Below are 13,865 nucleotides of genomic sequence, written 5' to 3' on the forward strand. Positions count from 1 at the left end.
ACTTCTAAAATAAACAAGTTATCGCAGATTTGAAAAGTTCACAACAATTACCTCTCCATGTTTGTTGCAAATAAAATGGAACGCAACAATGTCTTTATCCTCTGCAGATGGGGACAAAGAGTTATCGCTATTCTCTTTTGTCGCTTGTTTTTCCATTTTTCAGCGACAATTACATTTCCTTGATTTATTTGGTTGATGGGTTTGCTTTATCGTTTGATTGAATGGTTGGTCGGCTGATTGGTTGATTAGTTGTTTTTTGGTTTCTTGATTGGTTGATTAGTTGATTGATTGATTGGTTGGTTGTTGCTTGAATTGTTAGTTGGTAGAACTGTTGATTAGTTGGCTCGTTGATAGTTGGCTGGTTGCTTCATTGTTGCTTGTTGTTGCTTGGTTGGTTATTTTAGTTGATTGGTTGCTTGATTGGATAATCCAGCAATCAGCCATTCAAACAAGCTACCAATCCATTCAAGCAACGACTCAGCATAATCAACCAACCAAGCAACCCTGAAAACAACATATCAACTAACCAGCCATTTTCAAGCCAATCAACCAAGCAACCAAATTACCAGCCAATCAATCAATCAACCAACAATGAAGCAACCAACCAATCAACCATTATACCGACTAACAAATCAAGCGGCAACCAACCAACCCATCAACCAAATAACTAACCAATCAATCAACTAACCGTTTCAAACAAGCTGCCAATCAACATTAACCAATCGGCAAGCAACCAACCAAACAACTAATCAACTAACCAGCTGACTAACCAATCAACCTGTGAAGCAACCAACCAACAATCAATCAACCAACAATTCAAGCAAGCTACCAATCAACCAAGCAATCAAGCAACCAACCAGCTAATCAACCAATCAGGCAACCAACCAATAACCAATCAAACAACCAATCAACTAAATAACCAGCAATCAACTAACCAACCAATCTAGCAATCAACATTAATCAATCAACCATGCAGCCAACATAACAACTAATCAACTAACCAACTTACTAACCAATCAATCAACCTGTTAAGAAACCAACCAATCAACCATACTACCAACTAACAAATCAAGTAGCAATCAACCAAGCAATCAAGCAACAACCAACCAATCAAGCAACCAACCAACCAATCAAGCAACCAACCAACTAATTAACCAATCAACTAAACAACACCAATTAACGAAACGACCAACCAATCAAGCAACCAACCAACTAATCAACCACAACCAATCAATCAAGTAAAGCAACCAATCAACCAAATAAGTAACCAACCACCAATCAATCAACTAATCCAGCAATTGGGTGAACACCACGGCTCCTGGACATCGTAGAAGCCTTGGTTGATTCAGTGAACCATTTGATTCAAACTTCAGGACAATTTGGAGATCTTACAACACCTCATGTGTCTTGTTTTGATACGCATAGTGAAAGACAAATCCTCGGAGGACATAATTGAGTTGATATAACGGCTGGGGACTTCCTGAAGGCTTTGGTTGATTCGGTAGACCATTTGATTCAAACTCAGGACAATTTGGAGATCTTATAACATCTCCTGGATTTGGAGAGATCTTACAATACCTCATGTAAGACGCAAGTGAATGTGTTTGAAAGTATCCTCACGATCAATAAATTAAGGAAAATACAAGAAATTTAACAAAATTTCTTTTTACGTCACATTCGGTTTACGTCCCCCCAATAAGTGACGTAAAAAGAGGGTTGAGTGTAATACGATGTAATTCTGATTGTCGATTTGTTTTTTTTTATGCAAAAAGAACTCGTCGTTTTTTTCCCAAACAACCGAAGCCAATCATCCTTAGTACGATATTTCGAAATGCCTAAATAGTATTAAGTTGAGTACCAAAAAAGAAAATATGTAGTTTTGTCCTTGATTTTTGTCTGTTATTGAACGATTCTGATTCTCAGTTTATAATTTGTCTTTCTGTGTTAGCGTTAAACTCTAGTTTATGTCTCTGTATATAAAGCATTGAAAATAGTTACTTTAGAAAATAACACCATCAGACTTTTTCCGTATTTAGGCACTGTGTGCTACGCATGCGATGTTCGAACTATGAGAATAGACGCAATCAAGCTCTATTAAGATTCTAAACACACGCCATGCGACAGATCTTACCGCAACCGGCTAAACTCTCAGGCGACCATCATTTTCACCACTTGGCCAGGTGGAACTACAGGGAACTACGTATGTATAAAATCTTTCGTTTTAAAATATATTTAGGAAGCAATCTGAATTCGTTTTTAAAATTGAATAGACCTATTTCTTTAGGGCTTCTTTAGTAACAGCATCTTTAGTAATGTTAGGGCATCTTTAGTTGAGTTATAAAATGTATGGGAGTATGTATAGGAAATGAAATTTGAAACAGTTAAATGCTATCTACAACAGGCGTTGTATTTTCACCCCACCATAGATGGTACGCAGCATTTTCCTTTCGAAAACTCCCAGTGCGCGTTGGTCCTCCTCCATATATTAACAAACTGAAAACAGAAAAACTTATCAAATATTTTGGTTTGATATTATACTGAAAAAAAATGGCAAACCTATTTCCTCAATAGAAGGAATTTAAATTGTTGTTGTGAGTTGTGAAAAAAGTATTAACGAAAATACAGAAAGAAAATTTATTAAATAAGTTTATATGCCAGTAATTTGCATCCCGATAAGGCCACCTCGTGCAGAGATTTATTTTGCCACCCTGCGGTTGCCATCATTGCTATCAGGTCTTATCGTCATTAATCATTATCATTTAATTTCACCACTTGATTGTACGTTTGACAGATACGTTTTTCGACCTCAACAGTACGGCCGTCTTCAGTGTCTCGTATTTCGGATTCGGACGGGAATACTTTCCAGGATTCCGATGGGAATTCTGTCAGGATTCCGACGGCAAACCCTTCGAGATTCCAACAGCAAACCCTTCGGGATTCCGACGGCGAAACCTGCAGGATTCCTGAATTCTTTTGAGAACACTTTCGGGATTCCAACGGGACCACGTAGACCAAATGGTCACATTTTCAAAAGCCCATCCCCTTATACTTTCGTAGGTAATTCCGAAGAAATTTCGTATAATTTCTCGATTAATAATCAATCATCCGATAAAATCCAAAAATATTCTTCCTTTTACTTTTTAAAAGATTTCCGGTAAAATTCCTAGTGAATTTCAGTGAAAATTTGGAATAACTTCTCGAGATAATTTTAGTTTTTTGCAGACATTAAAAAATATTTTCCGTGGAATTGAAAACAAAAATCACCCTAAAAAACGAATGTTTTTTTTTTTAATTTTATGCGTTTTATGCAAAGCTCCCACCAAATAACATTTTTACACTGCAGCATACTTTCCCTTATCCTGGATGCAGCATAATATCTCCCATTTTTAGCGAAAATCAGTCCCTCATTAAATCAACTGCAAAATCGTCGACGAGGCCAGGTTCGCCAACTCCAGCACCACCTTCACAGCATCGTCTCCACTATCTTCACCAGCAATTCCTGCTTCACATTGGCGAATACGAGATAGCACAGGAAGTCATTGCAGAAGTTAGAAGCGTATAATCACCTCCGAGGTGTAAATGGAGCAGATCGCATACATGCTCGATGAGACGGTGCTAGGTGATAGTCGATTGCTTATCAGATATTCAAATCTGGAAATGCAACCAAACATGCTTCCAAACTTAGAACTCTGTGCTCCATTATTATGTATGTTTCTCCTCCAATTCATGAGTAAAATTGAGCTGAAAACATAATAATAAAAAACAATAATTTCACTGTTAAGAAAATTATTTTGAGCTTTTTAGTGGAATGTCTTCACTTGTCATAAGACGAGTTTGTACCTTCCCATTTAATTCCACCACTTGATTGTACCTTGACGGATACGGATACGCATTTCGACCTCAACTGTAAGGTCGTCTTCAGTGTCTCCTACACAAGTAGAGTCAAGTACGAGACACTGAAGACGACCTTCCTGTTGGGGTCGAAACACGTATCTGTCAAGGTACCGTCAAGTGGTGGAATTGAATGGGAAGGTACAAACTCATCTTATGACAAGTGAATAATTCACTGTTTCTCAAATGATTGGCACTGAATCACATTTTTGAAATGCTACGAAACTACTCACCTCCAGGACAGTATCCAGCATCATTATAAATTAATTTACAGCTATACATAATTAGAAGCTTTATCACTGGCAACCGTAGAGAAGACAGTGCACTAAATTCGGAGTGCTTTTCTGGAGTAAACACTCCTGCAATAGTCCAAGAGGTAGATGTTGAGCATGTGACCCGCTGTGTTTTTTTCCGAATAGTTGACAGAAAAGTGGGCGTTGAAGGAACTCTGCATTTCAAGGGACCCGTTCGGTGGCCTACATGGCGTTGAGGAATGTTTGCTGTACGAGCATTTTTACCACGAATTCTGGTGGACAAAGGTAGCAGAAAAGCACAGTTCTGAACGAGATTTAAGGCGGCGAGAATATGTGTTATTCACTTACCACTTTTCGGTTACAGTTGTAAAAATACGGCTTTGCAGAACATGTTTTGTGAGAACTAGGTATTTATAAATAACAAATTAAAGAAAAACGAGATTGAAATAAATTAGGCCGCGTATATGAATAAAAACATAAACACTGTTGAGGTTAAGAAACTCATGTCAAAACTCACAGCAAAAAAGTCTACACTTCCCAGAAACACTTTCAAATAAGTTTACCAAAATGTGAGTAAAATACACGAGCGCCGCTGGCGGTGCTGGTCTCGTGAGCTCATCTGCGTTGCACGAATTTTAATCGGTTCTTCGGGACTCACACGTCCCGGTTATTAGTTCCTGGTTATAGAACCCCAAGCAAATCTATTTTTATGATACATTGTCTAATTTAGTCACTAAATATAGTTTGTTTTTAAATTAAGAGTAATATTAAAAGGGTTTATATCTTCAAAAAATATTATATTCCATTATTAGCTTCTTTAGTTGCGACCAGTTACGACCAAAACATTGTACTCTGCCTGACTGTACAGGAATACTTAATATGAGTATATATGTATACATATGTTAAATCCACCCTTAAAGACACTGAAAAAATCAATTCCGTCAAGAAAAAGTTTTTGTTAGAAAACTTTTTCCCTTAAAAGTGCCTGGCTTGCGATGTATGGACGGTTGGTAGGGAATATAATCACCTATCTTGAGACAAAATTTCTTCCAAATCAAAAAGAGCGTTTTTTTGCAAATTGACTTTTATTTTTAAATTGATTTTTAGTGTAGGGTTCTATTTAGAGTTTTTCAAAAGTTTTATTAGAAAGTTTGAATGATTTTGCGACAGTCACCCATACAACACTTTTGTAGGATGCGTCGTTTATCGATTATATCCATTTGAAAAAATCAGTAAAAACAAGTTTGACCCTTTTCAAAAGATAGTCTGCATCAGATTTGGAAAACCTAAGTATGCACTTTTCTTTTTACAGCACCTTTTAAGTATTGACCAATAAATTGACAAAAAGTCAACTTAACAATAAGAACACTTACAAGTTCCCAAAAAGTCCTATTTGGCTTCATGCATTTCTATTACATTTCTCGCATAACTTTTCAAAAGGACCTAAGTAACATTTTTTCATGAATTCTCTCTTTCACTTTTCAAAAGCACCTAAGTAACATTTTTTTCATGAATTAATTTGAATATTGCAATCAATAGTTTTCATGTTGGTCTGTTGATTGCAGTACTCAAATTAATTCATTAAAAAAATGCTACTTAGGCCCTTTTGAAAAGTTATGCGAGATTTATAGTACAACAAAAAGCCATCTAGTAGAAAATCTAGATGGATTATTCCATTGCTGACAAACGTTCATTTCGAACCAAAAACCGCAAGTTGATAGTTGATTTTTTTGTCATATACTCTGTCTCGCTCAAACCAACAGCGAATAATCTAACGACTACTTTCACGAACACTTTATTGTCAGATTTTCTGGATATGATACACTGCGCGGCGTTTGTAATGTTCCCAAATGGGTACTTGCACAAAACTTCACGCGGCGAATGACTGTCGAAAGGTATTGTCGCGCTTATCTTTTTCTAGACTTTCGCGGCGGTCTTACTCTCGCAGGCTCGACTGCGAAGGTAGACGTCAAGATAGCCGCCGGGTTAAAAGATAGGGAAAATTTTCCCTCTCAAAACAAAACCACGTGCTTTTCGCCAAATGACAGCAGTACTCGATTGTATTAGTGAGAGGCAACCGGAGTCACTGAGTACATGGAGAGTGTTTATCATGACAAGTGCATACGGTGGGTAAGATTTTTATTGACTCTGTCGTGTTTAGTGACTGTTGCGATTACCTAAGAAGCAGCCAGCAGGACGCCGCAGTATTCTATATTTTCTCGAGATGCATAATACGGCCGCGACAAACGATACACCGCAATGCTATTCATCCATAAGAATCAAGTAAACGGGGTGCAGAAAGCGCGGCGGTACCTTTCATGAAAGGTTCGCCGCGTGCAATTTTGAGAAAATCAGGCAATAAGGACCAGCCACTTTAACCGACCGTGTCCATTTAGCAAGTATGGTGTTGAATATAATCTGTAGATTAAAAAAACAGTTTAATAAAGTAAAAAACTCAGCAAGTAACCGCACAATATTGAGTAAAACAAATTAAGTGTGTAGCATTTCCACATTCAATGAATAAATTTCGCACCGTGTATACTGACAGCATTAAAGTTTGTGTTGCTTCTTTCGTGCTTTATTGATGATGCTAACCTCTCAAGCAAAGCTTTCCAAAGCTTCAAATGTGGAACACGAAAACTAACACACGCGCTATAGAGACCGAAGCCGATGACTTTATCCGCTCGCATCAACACAGTTGTAAAAATTTCATCGTTGGAAATAAAAATCGCATTCGTACATGCTTTCTCGTGCGCTCGTTACGTTTGCTGCCATTTTGTTTCATGCTTTGGAAGGAAAGAAGAGGCGTGTCATTGAGGCTAACTGCTTATTGGGTTGGGTGGTTTGGGTGGAATGATGGTGTAGTTTGGGCATTTGGGTGATTTGAACAAAACGTTCGTTTTCATACACCTCATTATTTCCATATTATGCGGCTTTTTTCCATTGATATTTATGTGAATTGTGTTGTTAATTTTCACAAATTTACTTGTACAATTATTACACAAAGGTATGCAAAATCAATGTATGACATACAACTAGTTTTATTGAACTTTAATATTACATTGGTGAAAAAACACTACGTGGGAATCGGCCCTAAAACAATTGTAGACGCGCTGTCTGGACAGTTAATCCATATTGTATTTTATAATGTATTTTTTAAAACGTGCCGCTGCGCTAATTATTTTACTATTTACCCACGATCGCATATTTGTACCATATGCATTTTTTCCTTTCTCGTACATAAAAGTTATACCAAAAGGTTATATGATTGCTCCAAATAGAACTTTTGATAGTAGGTCCGGAGACTCATAGTGTTATATGTATACCGATCGACTCAGCTCGACAAACTGTGGTGATGTCTGTTTTTGTGTATGTATGTGTATTTGTACAAATTTTGTAGACACACGTTATCGAACTTAGCATTAACCGATTTTCTCGCAACAAGTTTCATTCGACGCGGAATTGTTTGCTATTGAAAATGGGCCCGATCATTGCTTTTCGGAATTATTGAAAAATCATTGTTTTTTCCCACAGGTCCCCCTTGGAAAAAAAATCAAAAAACAATTGTTTTTGAATGGTGGCAAGGCAAAAATATTAAAAATGATCGAAAAAATGTGATCTATTCACCCAAAGAGCTTTTTTGACCTTTTTAAAGTGATTTTTTTCAATATATTTTATAATGCACGAGAAAGGCATCATCACTGCTAGGTGGATTAATCTGGGTTTTTTTTTTCATTATTCATAATCGTTAATTATTGTCAAAAAATAATTTAATCGTTAATCCTTATCATTCATCATTGTCAAAAATTAATAAATCATTAATCATAATCTTTAATCATAGAGTTGAATGATTTCATCATTCAATCTGGATTGAATTGGCCCGGGGGGTTGGGAGTTACACTGAATTGCTCGTTTTCTAAAGACAACCCCTTCCCCATAACCTCCCTTTTGTCTCAATGACCATTTCACCAGCTTTGTTATCTTCTCCTTGGGATAGAGAATGTTGTAGTATTCAGAGCAAGCGGCTAATGATTTTAGTTTGTATAAGTGATTCTAGACTATGAATTGATTCTGCTATTGCGGATTGTACATTAAACATAAGCAATCAAATATACCAATCGTGAAATCACATATTTCGCGTGCCCCAATTTACCGTACAATGTGGCAAGTTTTACATTAGACTTGATTCGAATTCTCAATTTTGCATATGCGCTAATACTGATCTCTATCGTGAAAGAATCTGTACATGATTGAGTATTTGAGAGTATGGAGAGCAACATATTGAATTTTCTGACGAACTTTGCTTAATTTAAGCGTGTGCCAATGAATCGGTAGCTTGTGAGGGGCTGGGAGAGGTTACGCGGCGGGGTATGGCAATGCTAGCGCATTGCTGCCACCGCAGTGTGAGATGGTGTTGGTAGCGCCATCGGGTTGAGTAGCAACGACGAAGATTGCACCGGCAGTTTGTTGTCGAATTTTAAAACGAACAGTCGCACCGCTCTTCAACGGCGGATTCCATTTAGCCGTTTTCGGCTGGAATACGACATGTCGCAGTCGGTAGAAATAGTGTTTGCTTTTATATTTGTAACTAGCGCATGAAAATGGTGCTTGCCACATCCATTAATGTGCTAGTTACTAAATGGTAAGTATGCTCTCATTTTATGTTGTGGATTTCGGAGCGAGCAGGTCTCCGAAATCATAGAAAAAAACCGAAGCGAGCAGGTCTTCGAGTGTTTTAAAACATGATCCCGGAGCGAGCAGGTCTCCCGAGGATCGAATAAAAGATACCGGAACGAGCAGGTCTCCCAGGCATTTTTTTTTGTTTATTCCGGAGCGAGCAGGTCTCCGAAGCATTTTTTTTGTTTATTCCGGAACGAGCAGGTTTCCGAGGCATTTTTTGTTTATTCCGGAGCGAGCAGGTCTCCGAGGCATTTTTTTTTGTTTATTCCGGAACGAGCAGGTTTCCGAGGCATTTTTTTGTTTATTCCGGAGCGAGCAGGTCTCCGAGGCATTTTTTTTGTTTATTCCGGAACGAGCAGGTTTCCGAGGCATTTTTTTGTTTATTCCGGAACAAGCGGGTTTCCGAGGTATTTTTTTGTTTATTCCGGAGCGAGCAGGTCTCCGAGGCATTTTATTTTGTGAATGCGAGCCGAACTTCGAGGCATTTTTTTTTGTTTATTCCGGAACGAGCAGGTTTCCGAGGCATTTTTTGTTTGTTCCGGAGCGAGCAGGTCTCCGATGCATTTTTTTTGTTTATTCCGGAACGAGCAGGTTTCCGAGGCATTTTTTTTGTTTATTCCGGAGCAAGCGGGTTTCCGAGGTATTTTTTTGTTTATTCCGGAGCGAGCAGGTCTCCGAGGCATTTTATTTTGTGAATGCGAGCCGAACTCCGAGGCATTTTCGTGTTTATTCTGAAGCGAGTAGAACGCCGAATATTGACGTAGGACTACGTCTGTGTGTTCTATACAAGAGTACACTTTGTGAATGTGAAGCACTCCGAGGCATTTTTGTTTATTCCGGAGTGAGCAGAACTCCGAGGCATGTTGACGTAGGACTACGTCTGGGTATTCTATAGAGGACCACACTCTGCGAATACATAGCACGACTCCGAGACAAATTTTGTTCATTCCATTTTCTGTTCATTCCGGAGCGAGTAAGAATCCGAGGCATTTTATTTTGTGAATGCGAGTAGAACTCCGAGGCATGTTGACGTCGAACTACGTCTGTGACCACTTTGCAAATGCGAAGCAGGATTCCAAGACATTTTGTGTTCATTCCGTAGACGTAGGACTACGGCTGTGTATTCTATAGAGGAGTACACTTTGCAAATATGAAGGACTCCGAGGCATTCTCGTGTTTATTCCGGAGCGAGTAGAACTCCGAGGCATGTTGGAGTAGGGCTTCGTCTGTGTATTCAAAATAAGAGTACACTTTGAAAATGCAAAGCAGGACTCCAAGGCATTTTGTCTTCATTCCGGAGCGGGTAAACATCAGAGACATTTTGACGTAGGACTGCATCTGGGTATTCTAAAGAGGAGTACACTTTGCGAATGCATGGCAAGATCCCGAGACATTTTTTGTTTCTTTTCGGAGCGAGTAGAACTTCGAGACATGTTGACGCTGGACTACGTCTGTGTATTATGTGGAGTACACTTTGTGAATGCGAGCCGACCTTCGAGGCATTTTCGTGTTTATTCTGTAGCGAGTAGAACGCCGAAGCATATTGACGTAGGACTACGTCTGGGTGTTCTATACAAGAGTACACTTTGTGAATGTGAAGTACTCCGAGGCATTTTTGTTTATTCCGGAGTGAGCAGAACTCCGAGGCATGTTGACGTAGGACTACGTCTGGGTATTCTATAGAGGACCACACTCTGCGAAAACAGAGCACGACTCCGAGAAAAATTTTGTTTATTCCATTTTCTGTTCATTCCGGAGCGAGTAAAAATCCGAGGCATTTTGACGTAGGAATACGTCTGTGTATTCTATGGAAGAATACACTTTGCGAATGTGAAGAACTCCAAAGCATTTTTGGTTATTCCGGAGCGAGTAGAACTCCAAGGCATTTTGAGGTAGGACATCGTTTGTGTATTCTATAGAAGAGTATACTTTGCGAATGCAGAGCAGGACTCCGATGCAACTCCAAGACATGTTCGTCTGGGTATTCTATAGAAGGACGTAGGATTACGTCTGTGGCTTCTATGAAGGAATACATTTTGCAAATGAACTCCGAGGCGTTTTTTATTTATTCCAGAGTGAGTAGAACTCCAAAGAAAGTTGACGTAGGACTACGTTTGCAAGTTCTATAGAGGATTGCTCTTTGCGAGTACCGAGCAGGACTCCGAGGCATTTTTTGTGTATTCCGAATTGTGCAAGAGCAAGTAGAATTCCGAGTTCTTCTTTGCATTAGATGTTGATGGTATTACAATATTATGAATTGTTTTAATTTATTTTGAAGCAATTTAGGTATGATTTTTCATTATAATGAAATATTTGTAAAATTGAAATCATATTCTTACAAAGTTGAAAGAGTAGGGAAGGAGAAAGATGTAGTATTCAGAGCAAGCGGCTAATGATTTTAGTTTGTATAAGTGATTCTAGACTATGAATTGATTCTGCTATTGCGGATTGTACATTAAACATAAGCAATCAAATATACCAATCGTGAAATCACATATTTCGCGTGCCCCAATTTACCGTACAATGTGGCAAGTTTTACATTAGACTTGATTCGAATTCTCAATTTTGCATATGCGCTAATACTGATCTCTATCGTGAAAGAATCTGTACATGATTGAGTATTTGAGAGTATGGAGAGCAACATATTGAATTTTCTGACGAACTTTGCTTAATTTAAGCGTGTGCCAATGAATCGGTAGCTTGTGAGGGGCTGGGAGAGGTTACGCGGCGGGGTATGGCAATGCTAGCGCATTGCTGCCACCGCAGTGTGAGATGGTGTTGGTAGCGCCATCGGGTTGAGTAGCAACGACGAAGATTGCACCGGCAGTTTGTTGTCGAATTTTAAAACGAACAGTCGCACCGCTCTTCAACGGCGGATTCCATTTAGCCGTTTTCGGCTGGAATACGACAAATGTGTGTACCAAATTTGGTTGAAATCGGTACAGGGGTTCAGAAGTTGCACTAAATTGCCCGTTTTCTGAACAATACCCCGCCCTCCAGACCCCTCCCCCTTTGTCCAAATTACCCTCCCGTACGATTGACTCCTCATAGTGTATATATGTAGAAAATTTGATTGAAATCGGTTCTGGGGGTTGGGAGGTACACTGAGTTGCTCGTTTTCTAAAGACAAGACCTCCCCTATACCCCCTCCCCTCTTTCCAAATGACCATCCCTTCCGCTTTGTTATCTTTTCCTTATGATGTAGAATGTATGTACCAAATTTGGTTGAAATCGGTACAGGGGTTCATAATTTACTTTGAATTGCCCGTTTTCTGAACAAAACCCCTCCCTCCAGACCCCTCTCCCTTTTTCAAATCCCCTCCAGTAAGATCGCCTCCTCGTAGTGAATATGTGTACAAAATTTGGTCGAAATCGGTCCTGGGAGTTGAAAGTTACACAGAATTGTTCGTTTTCTGAACAAAACCCCACTCACCACCCCTCCCCCTTTTCCACATGACCATCCCACCCCTTTGTCAACTTCCCCTGAGGATAGAGAATGTCTGTACCAAATTTGGTTGAAATCGGCCAAGTGGTTCAGAAATAGTTAACGAACATACATACATAGATTGGTTTTTATATATAAGAAGAAGAAGAAGATAAAGATAGAAGATAGATAGATAGATGCCTTTGGTAATATACTAAGAGCACCTCCACGGGAGTCCTCATCGCTATTCTTATTATAGCGCTCCCTTCCGAGTGCTATTTTAGGATAGCACCCCATCTTCCCACCGGTGGTTTCTGTTTTAGGAATAGCGACTTTGTAAACATATTGAGTTCTTACCGTGCGTTGCTAAGTAGTCATCTTCTTCAATGGCTTTACATTCCAACTGGAACTTGGCTAGCTGCTTAACTTAGTTCTATTAGCATTTCCTCAGTTATTAAGGTGGTTATACGACAAAGTCACAAATCGGTCATCTTGAAAACCATGTGCTTTTTGCCGAATTTTTTCAAGAGCACGAGTTGGGAGAGCCATTACACGCATATGAGTTGAAACAATTGCGGATCATTTATTCACTTATGCTGAGCAATCGACTTGAGTTTCAAAACTGTACAAACATTATTGCGCTAAATTTGGGTTTTTGGAAATGGAAGTAGAAATACATGTGGTGAATTTGAAATTCACCACGGGATCAATTGTATAATCACAAATCGATGAAAGATTTTCCGTGCCCGCCATTGCAAAAGTATGTCTTTTGAGTGACAACTATACCCAAAGAGTAATGTGACCAGACGTCGCTGCATTTTTCAACTTCGTTTTACAAACTTATTGCAATCCATACAGCCTTACAAATATTCTCCTATTTTTTTTTGGGCCAAAATCTATGCGAAATTCACTTTTGGAGGAACCACTTTCAAGCCAGTAACCCAATCCAGACAGGCGTCCCGCGTTTCGCAGGACGCTTGCTGGTCACATTACCAAAGAACCCACTCGAAAACATCCTTGACCGAATCGGGAATAGAACTCGCCATCTCCGGAGGGCAATTCTACGCTTTTGCTCGCAAGGGTAGCTGGAGATCCGTCGTAGTTAATTTTTTAACCGTTACACCTTCTGGTCTTCCTTTCTCAAGGAATTTTTTTCGGGCATTTATACTTGCCGTCAAAATTAATCCTCCTGAAATTCCTACCAGTTTTCCTACAGGAATCTCTTGACAAAATCCTGCAGGAATGCCTCCACAGTTTTTTTTCTGAGAGATTCCTGGAAGACCTTGCAAAATAAAAACAGTAGAATTTCCTTTCGCGAAAAATCCATGAATATTTCAGGCTCTAGCGGGAGCCGGTGCGCATCGCTCCTTATTATAGCTCTATTACTTTAATTACTTCTTCGCGGAGTTGAACTGGGGCACTAGATAAAAAAATGGATATTTCCCGTGCTTTTTAATAGCTATTTAATTCCATCGAAATTGTTCTGAAAACAGAAAAACATATTTTCTGCAATTTTGATCAATACCAAAGTGACGTTTCACAAAATAGCAACCCTGTATGGAAATTTAGCAACCCGCAGTATGGGGCGCTAAATTTGGAAACTCACGGCTAATTTT

General features: G+C 39.1%; 1 long non-coding RNA gene across 1 annotated transcript; it reads right to left on the bottom strand.

The window, feature by feature from the left end:
* Positions 1–2,454: 2,454 nt before the first annotated feature.
* LOC134204819 (uncharacterized) lies at positions 2,455–4,631 on the bottom strand. Its single transcript, XR_009977991.1, has 4 exons — positions 4,494–4,631; positions 4,125–4,417; positions 3,349–3,741; positions 2,455–2,493 (listed from the first exon to the last, which is right to left on the bottom strand). It is a non-coding gene; the product is annotated as an uncharacterized LOC134204819 (long non-coding RNA).
* Positions 4,632–13,865: the final 9,234 nt, after the last annotated feature.

The sequence above is a fragment of the Armigeres subalbatus genome, unplaced genomic scaffold (genome assembly GCF_024139115.2).
Source record: "Armigeres subalbatus isolate Guangzhou_Male unplaced genomic scaffold, GZ_Asu_2 Contig921, whole genome shotgun sequence".
In the NCBI taxonomy this organism is placed as follows: domain Eukaryota; kingdom Metazoa; phylum Arthropoda; class Insecta; order Diptera; family Culicidae; genus Armigeres; species Armigeres subalbatus.